General features: G+C 47.6%; 3 non-coding genes across 3 annotated transcripts; 2 read left to right on the forward strand and 1 right to left on the reverse strand.

The window, feature by feature from the left end:
* Positions 1 to 7,133: 7,133 nt before the first annotated feature.
* trnad-guc (transfer RNA aspartic acid (anticodon GUC)) lies at positions 7,134 to 7,205 on the reverse strand. The gene has a single exon. It is a non-coding gene; the product is annotated as a tRNA-Asp (tRNA).
* A 7,104-nt stretch (positions 7,206 to 14,309) lies between these two features.
* On the forward strand, positions 14,310 to 14,382 carry trnaf-gaa (transfer RNA phenylalanine (anticodon GAA)). Its single transcript has one exon. It is a non-coding gene; the product is annotated as a tRNA-Phe (tRNA).
* Positions 14,383 to 14,871: 489 nt separating this feature from the next.
* trnak-cuu (transfer RNA lysine (anticodon CUU)) lies at positions 14,872 to 14,946 on the forward strand. The gene has a single exon. It is a non-coding gene; the product is annotated as a tRNA-Lys (tRNA).
* The last annotated feature ends 1,288 nt before the right edge of the window (positions 14,947 to 16,234 follow it).

Here is a 16,234-nt window from a genome sequence, read left to right on the forward strand (position 1 = left end):
GGAATTCGCCTTGTTGCCTTGTTCGCAAGTAACAACCCGATATAAGTAGACAATTAAGAATAAAAGCTGGAGTAACTCAGCAGGACAGGCTGCATCTCTGGAGAGAAGGAATGGGTGACGTTTCGGGTCGAGTCTCTTGTTCAGCTTGATGCCAGGGGAGAGGGAGATTAGCACAACAAAGCGGAGTAACTCCGTGGGACAGACACCGTCTCTGGAGTGGAATGGGTCTCTGCCGCAACTGAAAAGACTGTCGGGGTCCTTGGACGGAATCGAGGTGGTGATGGGACGGGGAGGTGGGGGGGGGGGGGGGGGGGGGGGGGGGGGGCATTGGGGGGGCATGGATTGGTGTTGCATCTCCTGACCAGGTGTAGGGGCAAGAACTGGGAAGGGGCCATTTTTGGGTGGGAAGGGATGCCACCAGGGAATCACATCTTCTCATCTCCACCCCTTTCCGCCTTCCCCAGGGACTGCTCCATCCACAATTCACACATCTCTTCCCACCCACCTCAAGGTGGGGAAGAACCGAGTGGTCTTACCTTCAGCGCCCTCGATGTCGGCTGCGGGAGGAGCCCCTCGGGGGAACTATTGCTGAAGAGGGCAGGTGTGGAGAGTGATACCGGATGACGGGACAACCGGAATGGAGGCGGCGGCTGCAACGGGCCCGTGTCACCAGCTGCAGCTGCGACTGTAAAATGGCGCCAACATGGCACCTCTTGCAGTGGACTCAGTGGGTTGTTCTGTGTATAGAGTACTGACTAGGGTAAGTATGCATATGTACGGGGGTAGTCTTGCTGAGCTGTATGAAATAATGCATTAAACCATTCCCTTCCTATTCCATTCCAGCAAGGGTAGGAGATGCGGCAACCTCCGGCTCTATTCCGGCCTCTCTTGACACATCCGGGGACACCAGGATTTATAGGCGGAAATCGGGTTCGAAACACGGGGAGCTGGGGGGGGGGGGGGGCGCTAGGACAGGCCGGCCAGCCGACATGGGCGCCACGGCCAGTCACGGGGCACGCAGGAAACCTAGGCGCTAAAGCCAGACCTCGGGCAAGCGAGCTGACCTGGGCACTTCAGCCAGTGCGGGGGCAGGCGTGCCGAGCTGGGCGCTGCAGGTATTTGTCCCACCGTGTCCGCGCCGACCAGCAATCACCCCGGACACTAGCACAATCCGACACACTAGGGACAATGTACAATTTATCGAAGCACATATCCTACAAACCTGCACGTCTTCGGAGTGTGGGGCAGACGAGCCGACCTGGGGCTGACAGTAGTGTCCAGGTCACAAATCATGTGGGGGGGGGGGGGGGGGGGGGGGTTCCCACCTCTCAAAGTACTCCCCACCCCCGCCTCCCCACGGATTAACTGGAAGATGGGTTTTCTTTATCGTGAAATAAAACGGCAACGGCTGAGAGCGCTCAACTCCGTGACAGCTCTGTGGTTAGTGTTTCAAGTGTTGTTTTCAGCAGACCCTCCAGGTGAGACAAATGTTCACATGTACCTCCACGAACCACATTAACTGCACCTGCTGTTCCTAATGTAGGCTCATTTACATCGGTGAGACCAAACGTAGACTCGTAGAAAAACGTAGAAACATAGAAAAATACGTGCAGGGTCAGGCTATTCGGCCCTTCGAGCCAGTACCATCATTCTATTTGATCATGCCTGATCATCCAACATGAGTATCCCGTTCACGACTTTTCCCCACATTCCTTGATTCCTTTGGCCCAAAGAGCTAAATCTAACTTTCTCTTGTAAACATCCAGTGATTTGACCTCCACTGCCTTCTGTGGCAGAGAAATCTGTGGATTCACAACTCTCTGGGTTAAGATGTTTTCCCTCATCTCAGTCCACAATGGCCTACCCCTTATTCTTAAACTATGTTCCCGGGTTCTGGACTCCCCCAGCATCGGGTACATTTTTCCTGCATCAACTAGAGACATGTTTAATTCAGTGCGGAGTCCACTGTTGTGCTTCAATAAAACTCACCGCGACGGACGTTCAGGTGCGAAGTTAGGAATGACTTCGACAAGGAATGTGTAGATGATATATCAGAGCTGTTTTAAGGCAACTGGTCCGTGCTCTCACCAGCTGTAGACGGTCATGACCTTTCATCTATCTAATTGTAGACCTTCTTTAAACTATCTTTAATCAGACTTTACTAGACGTTATCTACCTTTAAGTTTAATCATTAAGTCGATATAGTAGACAATTAAAAATACAACGCTGGATTAACTCAGCAGGACAGGCCGCATCTCTGGAGAGAAGGAATGGGTGACGTCACGATTCGGGTCGAGACCCTTCTTCAGATCTGCAGAACTTTGCTACACACATTGTTTGTGACCACGTTGCGCGGGATAGTGATGGGCTAGAAAGGTGTCACAGGTGGCATTCAATGATTGCGCATACTTTCGACGGAACATATTCCAGGGCCGAAAGACCTCCTCCGATCACTGTGCTTCTGTTCTGTTTTAACAAGTTGTGATCTGGGATTTGAGTATCGATCAGACCAATGGGAAAACCTCCCCTGTTCCGCCTCTGTCCCTGAAGTTGAAACGTTTACAGGTCGTGTGGTTCAGTGACCTGGCCACAGTCTTCATCGGTCAAGGACTGAGGTGGAAGTTGGCGAGAATTCTCTGTTTCTCTTGTCTGGTGGGATCTGTATTCCGAAATGACAAAAATGTTCAGCAGCGGGATTACCACATCTGATGAACACGGTGCCTGCCTGCCTGTGACATTGAATTTCCAGCATGTACCCCGGTTTCCATTCAAATACCACAGATGTGCCGTCGGAAAATAAATTGTCCGTGTAGCTCACCCTTCAGAACGGGGCTGTTTCGTGCATGGTGGGATGTAGCTACATAAATGGGAGAGGAATGGATGATAACATTTAAACGGGGAAAGTGTGAGATGTTCCGCTTGGGCCGAACCAATGTTTAATTAACGTCTCCCTTGTGATTATCTTCTACACCCGCAGACAAACATTCTTACCAGAGGTAGATCCTTGGTGTTTGGAGACGATGATTCTCATGACATTTGACATTCAAATACTCAGAGCAATGCCCGGCTAGCTCAGTCGGTAGAGCATGAGATCTCAGGGTCGTGGATTCGAGCCCCACGTTGGGTGACACTTTCTTTAACCATTATCAATAGCAAACATATGTCTAGCCAGCGAATAGTTCAGGAATACTCTGCCTTCTTGGGGATCTAAGGATGTTATACCTTTCAAACCCTTTGGCTACATTTATTGGAGACAATTAACTGCAAGATGTGTTTTCTTTATCGTGAAATAAAACGACAATGGCTGAGGGCGCCCAACCCACCAACCTGATCTCCCGGCGGTTCAGCACTTAAATAGCCACTCCCATTCTGAATCCGACCTTTCTGTCGTGGGCCTCCGCCAATGCCAGAGTGATTGGAAGAACAGCACCTCATATTTCGCTTGGGTAGTTTACACCCCAGCGGTATGAACATTGTCTTCTCCAATTTCAGATAGTCCTTGCTTTCTCCCTCGTTCCCCTCCCCTTCCCAACTCTCCCACAAGCCGACTGTCTCCGTCTCTTCCTTTCTTTTTCCCGCCCCCACATCAGTCTGAAGCAAAGATCCTGGTCTGATTCTGAAGAAGGGCCTCGACCCGAAACGTCGCTAATCCTTCTCTCCATAGATTCTGCCTCACCCACTGTGTTTCTCCAGCATTTTGTCTAATTTCGGTGACCAACAGGCAAAGGATAAGACTGTTGGATAGTTTTGTAACATTGTCGGCGCCAACACGTGGAGACAATTGCGTACTGCATAGGTTGTATGCAACACAAAGTATTTCACTGCACCTGTACCCTAGGTACATTTGACAATAAAGTATCACTCATTCGTTCATTCATTTAATTCTGTAACTGATCTATATCTCACTGTGAACCTTGATAATCTTACACGCAATCTATGATCCCAGCAACCTTCGTGTCAACTGCAAACGTACGAACCAACCGTCTACATTTATGTCCGAGTGATATATATATATATTATTATTATAAACAGCGGATCAAAGATCCCTGTGAAACACTCTATTTTGATCAATCAAACCTGGTTGATGGGGTGGTTTACGAATAAGAATGAAACGCAGGGGAATCCGATGTCCCCTACTGTGACCGCTTCTTCCCAACACCCATCAGGCTATCAAACTCTGCAAAACACCAAATAACTATGATGTTATCTGAATATTGTCTTTTCAGGTTTTTGCGCTACTCCAAGTAAGCATTTTGCGTGCCATTGTATGTACATATGGCAATGGACAATACACAATAGGTGCAGGAATAGGTCATTCGGCCCTTCGAGCCAGTACCACCATTCAATGTGATCATGGCTGATCATCCCCAATCAGTACCCCATTCCTGCCTTCTCTCCATATCGCTTAACTCCGTTCTCCCTAAGAGCTTCATATAACTCTCTCTTGAAAGCATCCAGAGAACCAGCCTCCATCGCCCTCTGAGGCAGATAATTCCACAAACTCACAACTCTCTTTGTGAAAATGTTTTTTCCCTCATTTTCGTTCTAAATGGCTTACCAATTATTCTTAAAATATGGCTCCTGTGTCTGGATTCCTCCAACATTGGGAACATGTATCCTGCCACTAGCGTGTTTAAACCCTTAATAATCATATGTTTCAATAAGATCTCCTCTAATCCTTCTAAATTCCAAAGTACAAACAAGCCCAGCCGCTCGAATCTATCAACATATGAAAGTCCCGCCGACCTGGCATTTAACATGGTGAAACTACGCTGCACTCCCTCAATAGCATGAATAGACAATGGACAATAGACATTAGGTGCATGAGTAGGCCATTCGGCCATTCGAGGCAGCACCGCCTTTCAATGTGATCAGGTTTGGAGACCAAAACTGCATACAATACTCCAGGCGCGGTCTCACTGGGGCCCTGTACAACTGCAGAAGGACCTATTTGCTCCAATACTCAACTCCTCTTGTTATGAAAGCCAACATCCCATTCGCTTTCTTCACTGTATGCTGTACCTGCATGCTCACTTTCAGTGAGTGATGAACAAGGACTTGACAGCGTTTAGATAATAATCTAACGTCTTGTTTTCGCCATCAAAGTGTATAATCTCATATTTATCTACATTAAACTGCATCTGCTGTGCGCCTGCCCACACACACAACTTGTCCAAGCGCCCTGCATCCTCATATCACCCTCCTCGCAGTTCACAATGGCACCCAGCTGATAAGGGAGAGGGCGATGATGTTAAGAGCCATTTATTGAAATGCGGTCTTGGGCCGTAAGGGCCCGATGGTGAGGCAGTGAGACACGCTACCGGAGGGAGAATTCCATTAATCGGACACTTTAAACCGGGCAGCGAAGTTTCTGTGCCAGTGATCTTAAGTGTCTGCATACTGACGTTTACAAGGTCATTTGAAGGTACAGGGTCAATCAAATCAATTATATCCAATGCATGCGGATCTTTACATTGACATCAAAAGATGTTAAAGATAGTCGAATTTATGCAGGCACTACAGGGCAGCTGGTAAATCATACTTATGGTGCTGGCGATAGCGCGCTGGGAAGGAATCACCAGATGTAGAAGGGGTCCGTGGTGAACGTGACAGACAGATATTTGAAAGCCGGGGTGCTGAGAGAGATGACCGCAATTACTGTGTTTAGGATGGAACTGCAGATGCTGGTTTACACCAAAGAGAGACACAAAATGATGGAATAACTCAGCGGGCCCGGTAGCATCTCTGGAACAAAATGAATAGGCCACGTTTCGGATCGAGACAGTACTTCAAACTGAGATTCAGGGATGTAAGTAACTAGAGGTATGAAAAGTTACGGGACAAAGCAGCGATTACTCTGATGACCAAAGAGCCCACAATGGTCCATTGTTGACTGAGGAAGAGGTGAAAACGAAGGGATAAGAACAGTGAAACTATCAAAACGACTGGGGTGGAAGAGGGACGGGGGGGAGAGAGGGAATGCAAGGGTTACCTGAAATTAGACACATCAACTATCATACTTGCTGTGTTCTTAGGAATTACTTTAGATTTATTTAAGATGTTTCATTATTAGGGCAGGGGTTCCCAACCTTTTTCGTCCCGTTTACCCCTGTCAACTTTTCGTAAGTAAATTTACCCTCACCCTGATTTGTTCAATAATTGAGTTTACACATCTACCCTTCTAAAGCAAAGGGGAAATTTTTCAATACTGTTTTAACATTATTACTTTGTTCCAGAATCAACAAATTTACCCCCGGGGGTCACTTCCCACCAGTGTATCAGGGTCAGAGGGGCCTCACGGTTCTCCAACCCGGGATGTCACGATGCAGCTCTCCCTGACTTTTGCCAATCTGCATTTGGAGTCTTGCATTCAATTCTGTTCTTCCTATTACAGGAAGGGTGTGGAGGCTTTGGAGATGGTGCAGAAGAGGTTTAACAGAATGAAAACCTGTCTGCCATGCATGGGGTAGGAGCCAGTAGCTACAAAGTGAGGCTTGACAGACTGGAATTGTTTTCTCTGGTTCATCAGAAATTGAGACCAGAGGTATATAAAGTTTTGAGAGATATAGACAGAGTAGACTGAGAATCTTTATCCCAGGGTGGAAATCTCAATCACTTGAGGCCATAGCTTTAACGTGAGAGCGGTAAAGGAGATGTGTGGGACGGAGAGAGGTGGGTGCCTGGAATGCGCTGCTAGGAGTGGTGGAGGAAGCAGATACGTTAGTGTCATTTAAGAATATTTCAAAAATGCACTGTATAAAATTGGATTGGGGGTGTAGAGATCATAAGTGGGCAAGTAAATTAGATTAAAGATGATTAAAAATGATAGACACAAAAAGCTGAAGTAACACTGCGGGACAGGCAGCATCGCTGGAGAGAATTAATGGGTGACGTTTCGGGTTGACACCCTTCTTCAGAGTAGATTACATTAATTTGGCATTATGTTAGACACTGATATTGTGGGCCGAGGGGCCTGTTTCTGCGCTCATGTACTGTATGTATTATGTTAATTCGGAATATTCAATATGCCGATCAATTGAGCAAAAGCATATTTGAAGCTGTCACCATTGATAAACAAAGATGTGCAAAATACGCCTTGGATATCCAGTTAAGTTTAGAACCACGAGAATTTTCTCCCCGTCGGGGAATTGAACCCCGGTCTCCCGCGTGACAGGCGGGGATACTAACCACTATACTAACGAGGAACCGCCATATGCTTTTCCTTATGAAGCAGCATAATATATGTAGTTGGAAGGGGAGGGAGAAGGAAATGGAGAAGGAGAGGTGGATGCGAGTTGATGAGGAAAGTGGGGAAGAGTGTTGTTTGTGGGTTAGTTACATAACGCTGCAGAATTTCATGTGAATAGCCTTAGATTTTCTTTGACCAAAAAATGCAACTTTCAAACATTCACTTCTCACTGTTTGACTTGTGTGCTCTCGGCTTCTTCCGCGATCCGGTTACTCATTCAAGTACATGCTCGTGTTGAATTATTTAGTAAAGAGGCGCTTTCATTTTCTAAACGCATGTGACCGGAACTGCGAGTCGTATTCTGTATTTGCTATCACAAGCAGCAGCGGGACTGTGCTCGAGTCACAGAGTCACTGCACTGGAGACGGTTCCGTTCCCCACTCGCCGATGGAATAGTGTGGCCTGCCTTCTGTCTGGTTTACACCGAGTGTCGAAGATAGACACAAAAAGCTGGAGTAACTCAGCGGCACAGGCAGCATCTCTGGAGAGATGGAATGGGTGACTGAACGGGGAAGTCTGAAGAATGTTCTCGACCCGAAGCGTCACCCATTCCTTCTCTCCAGGAATACTGCCTGCTCCAATGAGTTACTGCAGCTTTTTGTGTCTATCTTCGGTTTGAACCAGCATCTGTAGTTCCTTCTTACACCCAGTGCCGTCATAGACTTCCTCCAGAACAAAAACCCTTCGGCCCACTATTTTCATGTCGACCAGGTATTGCCTATCTACACGCATCCCATTTCCCACCACCTGTCCCGTAGACTACCACACTACAATCATTAACATAGATACCCCCCTTGTTCTACCCATTCCCCGCTCCCCCACTCTCTTTCTCTGCTACTGAACATGAACGTGTTTATATCTGCATCAAATTTCCAATGAAGAACACAGGAGCTGAACCTTTGGCTCCACCATTTCTTGTTCTATACCATGGGGAGATGTTATGAGGAGAAAGCAGGAGAATGGGGTTTGCAGTGAGAGATAGACCAGCCGTGATTGAATAGCGAAGTAGACTTGATGTACCGAATGGCCTAATTCTACGCCCATCACTTATGACCAGAACGCAGCTTCATGCAGAAGACAATGTTATGAATTAACTGGACTAAGTGGGACACGGGAGGGCTGGTTTCCCGACGCAATATTCCACCTCTCCACCAATTCCAATATTGGTGGCCACTGGGGGGGGGGGGGGGGGGGGGGGGGGGGGGGGGGGGCATTCAGGAGCGGTGGTGTTGTTGGCTGCAGGGACCACTGGTTTCAAGAGAGCTAGTATGGACATTGTGGGCCAAATGGATTCTTGGGGTGGCAGCTCAGTTCCTCAAGCCTGATGTGCTGGCAGCTCACTCACGGCTGGTCGGCTGGCAGTTGACTCACGGCTATTCCTTGAAATTCCATTTCAAACAGAGTGCAAGGCCACCAACTTCAAATCCATTTTCATACCGTTTCAAGCAGGGTGCAAGGCCACCAAATTCAAGTGCAGTTTAATACCTCTTCGAGCAGGGTGCAACGCGACAAATTCAAGTGCAGTTGCATACCACTTCAAGCAGGGTGCAAGGCCAACAAATTCAGGTTCGGTTTCCTACCACTTCAAGCAGGGTGCAAGGCCATCGAATTAACGTGCAGTTTCCAACCACTTTAAGCAGGGTGCAAGGCCACCAAATTCAAGGGCAGTTTCATACTATTTCATGCAGGGTGCAACGACATCACATTCAAATGTAGTTTCATAGTGTTTCATTCAGGGTGCAAGGCCACCACATTCAAATGCAGTTTCATACTACCAAGCAGGGTGAAACCACCATAAAAACCACCATAAAACCACACAAAACACCGCACTGACAGTTCAATAGACATTCAGTGTGTTCAGTTGATTCTCGGCTCAGACAGAGTCGTGACCTCTGCCTCCCCATGCTTCCCTGAGCCACACCCACGCTTCCGGGTTTTATAATCCCTCTCCCTCCCACCGGAAAATGAGTGGCCTTCATGGCGTGATTGACAGGAGATAGATTCTCAACATTTTTTTAACACTAATAACACTTTTGTTTTTCATTGATGGGAAGAATCATCTGCACCTGATGAGCAGAGGGGGGCTGAGTAAGATGACCAAAAATCCCAGCCGTAAGTGGTAGCGTTTTATCTAAAATCAATATAGTGCAAACAGGAAGTTGTCAAGTTTAGACAAACAACCATTTGCAGGCAGTGCCTTTTCACTTCAACCCAAACCCCCCAAACAACCATTTGCAGGCAGTGCCTTTTCATTTCAACCCAAACACCCCAAACAATCATTTGCAGGCAATGCCTTTTCACTTCAACCCAGACCCCTCCAAACAACCATTTGCAGGCAATGCCTTTTCACTTCAACCCAAACCCCCCAAGCAACCATTTGCAGGTAGTGCCTTTTCACTTCAACCCAAAAACCCCAAGCAACCATTTGCAGGAAGTGCCTTTTCACTTCAATCCAAACCCCCCAAACAACCATTTGCAGGCAGTGCCTTTTTACTTCAACCTAAACCCCAAAAACAACCATTTGCAGGCAGTGCCATTTTACTTCAAACCAACCATATTTTCATTTTCTAATCACATTAAGGGCACTCACAGTTGAGTAGACATGTGTTCAGAGTTATTCAGAGCTCAGAGAGACGTGACCCCCTGGCATCCTCCATCTTGCAGAGACTCAGTGAGGCGCACCACTTCCTGGTTTTGTAGACCCTCCCACTCCCTCCAGCAGGGGCAGCAGAGAGAATGACAAATTATTCAAAAACATTAATATATCTCTGATTTTCCATCGATAAGAAAAATCCTCCGGTCCAGGAAGGCGGAGGGGGGTTCTGAGCGATGTGGGCAAAAATGACGGCCGTAGGTGGCGCCGTTCGCTCGGAAATCATACCACAGCGAGCCAAAAGCGATCATGATCAGACTTTCAGTAATATACATTGGTCAACGGCCGAGCACAACGGGGACCGTGGTGTCACCCACCGATTATCCAATAAAACTCTTCAAATGATGCAACGAGGCCAAGCCTTTTGTTGAAATATGTATTTCCCGGAATGAAACGAAATATGTGTTGTGCACGCGTGTGAACGGACGGTATTTTCTCAAAAGTATCCATTGATAGAATAGCAGAGGATGGTTTCGATCCATCGACCTCTGGGTTATGGGCCCAGCACGCTTCCGCTGCGCCACTCTGCTCTGACAGTAACATTCTTAGCGTGTGTGCTCCTTTGTGCTAATTTCGTTGTTTGTATCACTCACCTCACACCGTTTGCTGGCTTTGCTTTCTTTTTTCATGTTCACATCTTTCATTTTTTCCATCTTTCTTTCTCCATTTCTTACTCTCTGCCCCATCCGGTTGTTATGACTGTGCTATCTGTCCCGCTCGGATACACCATTCCAGAGGTTTTCGCAGTGAAATTATTTTAAATTATCTAAATTATAAATGCTCGATTAATGTAAGACATAACTTAATTCAATTAAAAATTGTACATAAGATTATATTACTCGAAAACCAAACTGTCAATTTAAAATAAAATTGAACCTCAATACAGAACTGATTATCTTCGGATCAATGGAAGACGGATGTAAGCTGACTGCGTTTCAAAAATGTCTACTTAGTTAAGGCTTCATAAAGGCAAAAAAACTTATACTTAAATTCTCAAATATGCACCCACGCCGACGCTCAAAATGTGGATTTCAAACATGTCGGAAATGTTACATCTTGAAGATATGAGATTCGTCCTATCAGGCAAATCAGACGAATTCTTAAAGATTTGGTCCCCCTTTATCGATTTATTACAAGCATGTGGTACAACGCAACCTTAGAAATTAACTGTTTCAGAACCGGTTGAAGGGTGGGTAAAGATACGAAGTAGGTATATCCCTTTCAATTTCTCTTTTTTTTCTCTTTTTTTTTCTTCTCTATTCTTTTTTTTCTTATTTCATATCACCTTCTTGTTTCCTCTTTCGGGCTATACGGCCTTATGGGTTCTTCCCCCCCCCCTATTTTTTCACGAATTAACAATATTACTACTTTATATAATATTCTCTTTCTCTCTATTTCTTGCTTTTCTTACTCTTCTTTTTTACCATTAAATTTAAAATAAGAAGTTGTACATGAAATGCAATAAGTTATTCATCTTATATTAGTGTACACTACCCAATAAAAATATGTTTAAAAAAATAAATAAATATATAAATGAATATTGTAAAGCAGCCCTGTTGCTGAATATTCCGCTATCTCGCTCTGTGTCTCTCCCACATTCATTCGGTCCGATCTTCCGATCACACTTCAATCTAAATGCAGCGGCTAAAGAATCTGCCCGCTAAAGAGTGACGGCGATCAGCAAGACTGTTCTCCCGGCTGAGACTCGCCCGTTGCACCCCCGGAGATAGACACAAAATGAATTGAATTGAATGAATTTTCTAAGCCATGTATGTAAACATACAAGGAATTCGCCTTATTGCCTTGTTCGCAAGTAACAACCCGATATAAGTAGACAATTAAGAATAAAAGCTGGAGTAACTCAGCAGGACAGGCTGCATCTCTGGAGAGAAGGAATGGGTGACGTTTCGGGTCGAGTCTCTTGTTCAGCTTGATGCCAGGGGAGAGGGAGATTAGCACAACAAAGTGGAGTAACTCAGTGGGACAGACAGCGTCTCTGGAGAGGAATGGGTGATCGATACAGTAGATCAAGTGAACCTCTGCCGCAACTGAAAACACTGTCGGGGTCCTTGGACGGAATCGAGGTGGGGATGGGTGGGTGGAGGGGGGGCATTGGGATTGGTGTTGCATCTCCTGCAGGTGCAGGGGCAAGTAACTGGGAAGGGGGAGGTTTGGGTGGGAAACGTGTTCACCAGGGAGTTGCGGAGAAACGGTATCTGCAGAAATGGATGGAAATCGGACCAAGGAGTTGTGCAGGGAACGGCCTTTGCGAAAAGCGGAAAGGGATGGTGATGGTTCTTCAGACTGCAAATCGGTCGGGTGGAGGGGAGGTGTCCCATACTCGGATAGGTGAGATTTCCTTATTCAAGGAACGGTGGTATTCCTCTCCTTTCATAGAGGAGAGCCTCACACCTCAGTGTCCCGCAGTTCTGCTCTTGCTTTCTGTTCGCCCAGTCGCAACAAGGACAGTTCCCAAGATCCTCACATTTCACCCCACCAGACTCGCATCCAACACATTATCCTCCGCCATTTCCGTCACCTCCTGGGGGATGCCACCACTAATCACATCTTCTCATCTCCACCCCTTTCCGCCTTCCCCAGGGACTGCTCCATCCACAATTCACACATCTCTTCCCACCCACCTCAAGGTGGGGAGGAACCGAGTGGTCTTACCTTCAGCGCCCTCGATGTCGGCTGCGGGAGGTGCCCCTCGGGGGAACTATGGCTGAAGAGGGCAGGTGTGGAGAGGGATACCGGATTACGGGACAACCGGAATGGAGGCGGCGGCTGCAACGGGCCCGTGTCGCCAGCTGCAGCTGCGACTGTAAAATGGCGCCAAAATGGCACCTCTTGCATTTAACTCAGTGGGTTGTTCTGTGTATAGAGTACTGACTAGGGTGAGTATGCACATGTACGGGGATAGTCTTGCTGAGCTGTATGAAATAATGCATTAAACCATCCCCTTCCCATTCTATTCCCAGCAACCGTAGTAGATGCAACACGTGTCTCTATTCCTCCTCTCTTGACACCATCCAGGGACACCAGGCATAGGCGGAAATCGGTTTTGAAACAGGGGGGGGGGGGGGGGGGGGGGGGGGGGGGGGGGGGGGGGGGACAGTGGTCGGCAACCTCCGGCCCACGGAACGGATCCGGCCCGCAACTTAAATTCATCCGGCCCGCAGAGGATTTATTGTTTTCAATTCGTTTTCGCCAACGGGGAACTGCAGCTAGTTCCGGAGCAGCAGGCGACTTGGGAACTGCAGCCATTCCCGGGTCACGTAGGCGACCGGTGCGCTACAACCAGGCCTGCCAGCCGACATGGGCGCCACTGCCAGTCACGGGGCACGCAGGAAACCTAGGCGCTAAAGCCAGACCTCGGGCAAGCGAGCTGACCTGGGCACTTCAGCCAGTCCGGGGGCAGGCGTGCCGAGCTGGGCGCTGCAGGTCATTTGTCTCACCGTGTCCGCGCCGACCAGCAATCACCCCGGACACTAGCACCATCCGACACACTAGGGGCAATGTACAATTTATCGAAGCACTTATCCTACAAAGCTGCACGTCTTCGGAGTGTGGGGCAGGCGAGCCGACCTGGGGCTGACAGTAGTGTCCAGGTCACAAATCATGTGGGTGGGGGGGGGGGGGGGGGTCCCCACCTCTCAAAATACCCTCCCTCCCCCCCTCCCCACGGATTAACTGGAAGATGGGTTTTCTTTATCGTGAAATAAAACGGCTACGGCTGAGAGCGCTCAACTCCGTGACAGCTCTGTGGTTAGTGTTTCAAGTGTTGTTTTCAGCAGACCCTCCAGGTGAGACAAAGGTTCACATGTACCTCCACGAACCACATTAACTGCATCTGCTGTTCCTAATGTGGGCTCATTTACATCGGTGAGACCAAACGTAGATTCGTAGAAAACGTAAAAACATAGAAAAATACGCGCAGGAGCAGGCTATTCGGCCCTTCGAGCCAGTACCGCCATTCTCTTTGATCATGCATGATCAACCAACATGAGGTTCCCGTTCCCGCTTTTCCCCCACATTCCTTGATTCCGTTGGCCCAAAGAGCTAAATCTAAGTTGTGATCTGGGATTTGAGTATCGATCAGACCAATGGGAAAACCTCCTCTGCTCCGCCTCTGTCCCTGAAGTTGCAACGTTTACAGGGCGTGTGGTTCAGTGACCTGGCCACAGTCTTCGTCGGTCAAGGACTGAGGTGGAAGATGGCGAGAATTCTCTGTTTCTCTTGTCTGGTGAGATCTGTATTCCGAAATGACAAAAATGTTCAGCAGCGGGATTACCACATCTGATGAACACGGTGCGTTATATAAAATTGACGCAGAATTAGGTGAACGACTATGGCCGGATTCATGTGTTGGAAGTGAACTGAGTTTCCTTCAGCAGTGGTAAAGTAGCCGAAATAGCTCAGTTGGGAGAGCGTTAGACTGAAGATCTAAAGGTCCCTGGTTCAATCCCGGGTTTCGGCAATGGTATTTAAGACTTTAAAATTTAAATCAACGTTCCTAGATGTATGATTTATTCCAACGCTTTTGTTCGTGACGCAGCCGTCAGTGCCGCTCAATCAAGGTTCAACGTAAACCTCCGGTGTTCTTTGACGGTCTTTCTGCCTGCACGTGACATTGAATTTCCAGCATGTACCCCGGTTTCCACTCAAATACCACAGACATGCCGTCGGAAAATAAATTGTCCGTGTAGTTCACCCTTCAGAACGGGGCGGTGTCGTGCATGGTACACGGCGGGATGTAGCTCAGCTACATAAATGGGAGAGGAATGGACGATAACATTTAAACGGGGAAAGTGTGAGATGTTCCGCTTGGGCCGAACGAAAGTTTAATTAACGTCTCGCTTGTGATTATCTTCTACACCCGCAGACAAACATTCTTACCAGAGGTAGATCCTTGGTGTATTGAGACGATGATTCTCGTGACATTAGACACTGAAAAGGTCTGAGCAATGCCCGGCTAGCTCAGTCCGTAGAGCATGAGACTCTTAATCTCTCGTGGTCGTGGGTTCGAGCCCCACGTTGTGCGACATTTTCTTTAACCGTTATCAATAGCAAACATATGTCTAGCCGGCTAATAGTTCAGGAATACTCTGCATTGTTGGGAAGCTAAGGATTTTATACCTTTCAAACCCTTCGGCTATATTTATTGGTGATAATTAACTGCAAGATGTGTTTTCCTTGTCGTGAAATAAAACGACAATGGCTAAGAGCGCCCAACCCTCCAACCAGATCTCCCGGCGGTTCAGCACCAACTCCTCTCCCATTCCAAATCCGACCTTTCTGTACTGGGCCTCCGCCAATGCCAGAGTGAGGCCCAGCGCAAATTGGAGGAACAGCACCTCATATTTCGCTTGGGTAGTTTACACCCCAGCGGTATGAACATTGACTTCTCCAATTTCAGATAGTCCTTGCTTTCTCCCTCGTTCCCCTCCCATGCCCAGCTCTCCCACAAGCCGACCGGATACTGAGTTGGATGATCAGCCATGATCATATTGAATGGCGGTGCAGGCTCGAAGCCGAATGGCCTACTCCAGCACCTATGTTCTATGTTTCTATGTTTCTATTACTGTCTCCGCCTTTTCCTTATATTTTTCCCGCCCCACATCAGTCTGACGCAAAGATACTGGTCTGATTCTGAAGAAGGGTCTCGACCCGAAACGTCGCCCAATCCTTCTCTCCATAGATGCTGCCTCACCCGCTGAGTTTATCCAGCATGTTTGTCTAATTTCGGTGACCGGCAGGCAAAGGATAAGACTGTTGGGTAGTTTTGTAACATTTTCGGCGCCAACACGTGGAGATAATTATGTACTGCATAGGTTATGTGCAAAACAAAGTATTTCACTGCACCTAAGTACTATAGGTCCATTTGACAATAAAGTATAATTCTTTCATGCATTCATTCATTCATCATTCATTCGTTCATCATTCATTCATCCATTCATTCAATTCTTTCATTCATTCATTCAATTCTGTAACCGATCTAAATCTCACTGTATACTGTGGCCGAATCTTGTTGTCAACTGCAAACTTACGAACCAACCGTCTAAATTTATATCCGACACACACACACACACACACACACACACACACACACACACACACACACACACCACACACACACACACACACACACACACACACACACACACACACACACACACACACACACACACACACACACACACACACACACACACACACACACACACACACACCACACACACACGCGCGCGCGCACGTCTGTTTCCCCAACAACGCGCGTTTGCGGGGGGGGAGGGGGGGAGGAGGGGGGGAGGAGGGGGGGGGAGGGGGGC

The sequence above is a fragment of the Leucoraja erinacea genome, unplaced genomic scaffold, assembly GCF_028641065.1.
Source record: "Leucoraja erinacea ecotype New England unplaced genomic scaffold, Leri_hhj_1 Leri_1278S, whole genome shotgun sequence".
NCBI lineage: Eukaryota > Metazoa > Chordata > Chondrichthyes > Rajiformes > Rajidae > Leucoraja > Leucoraja erinaceus.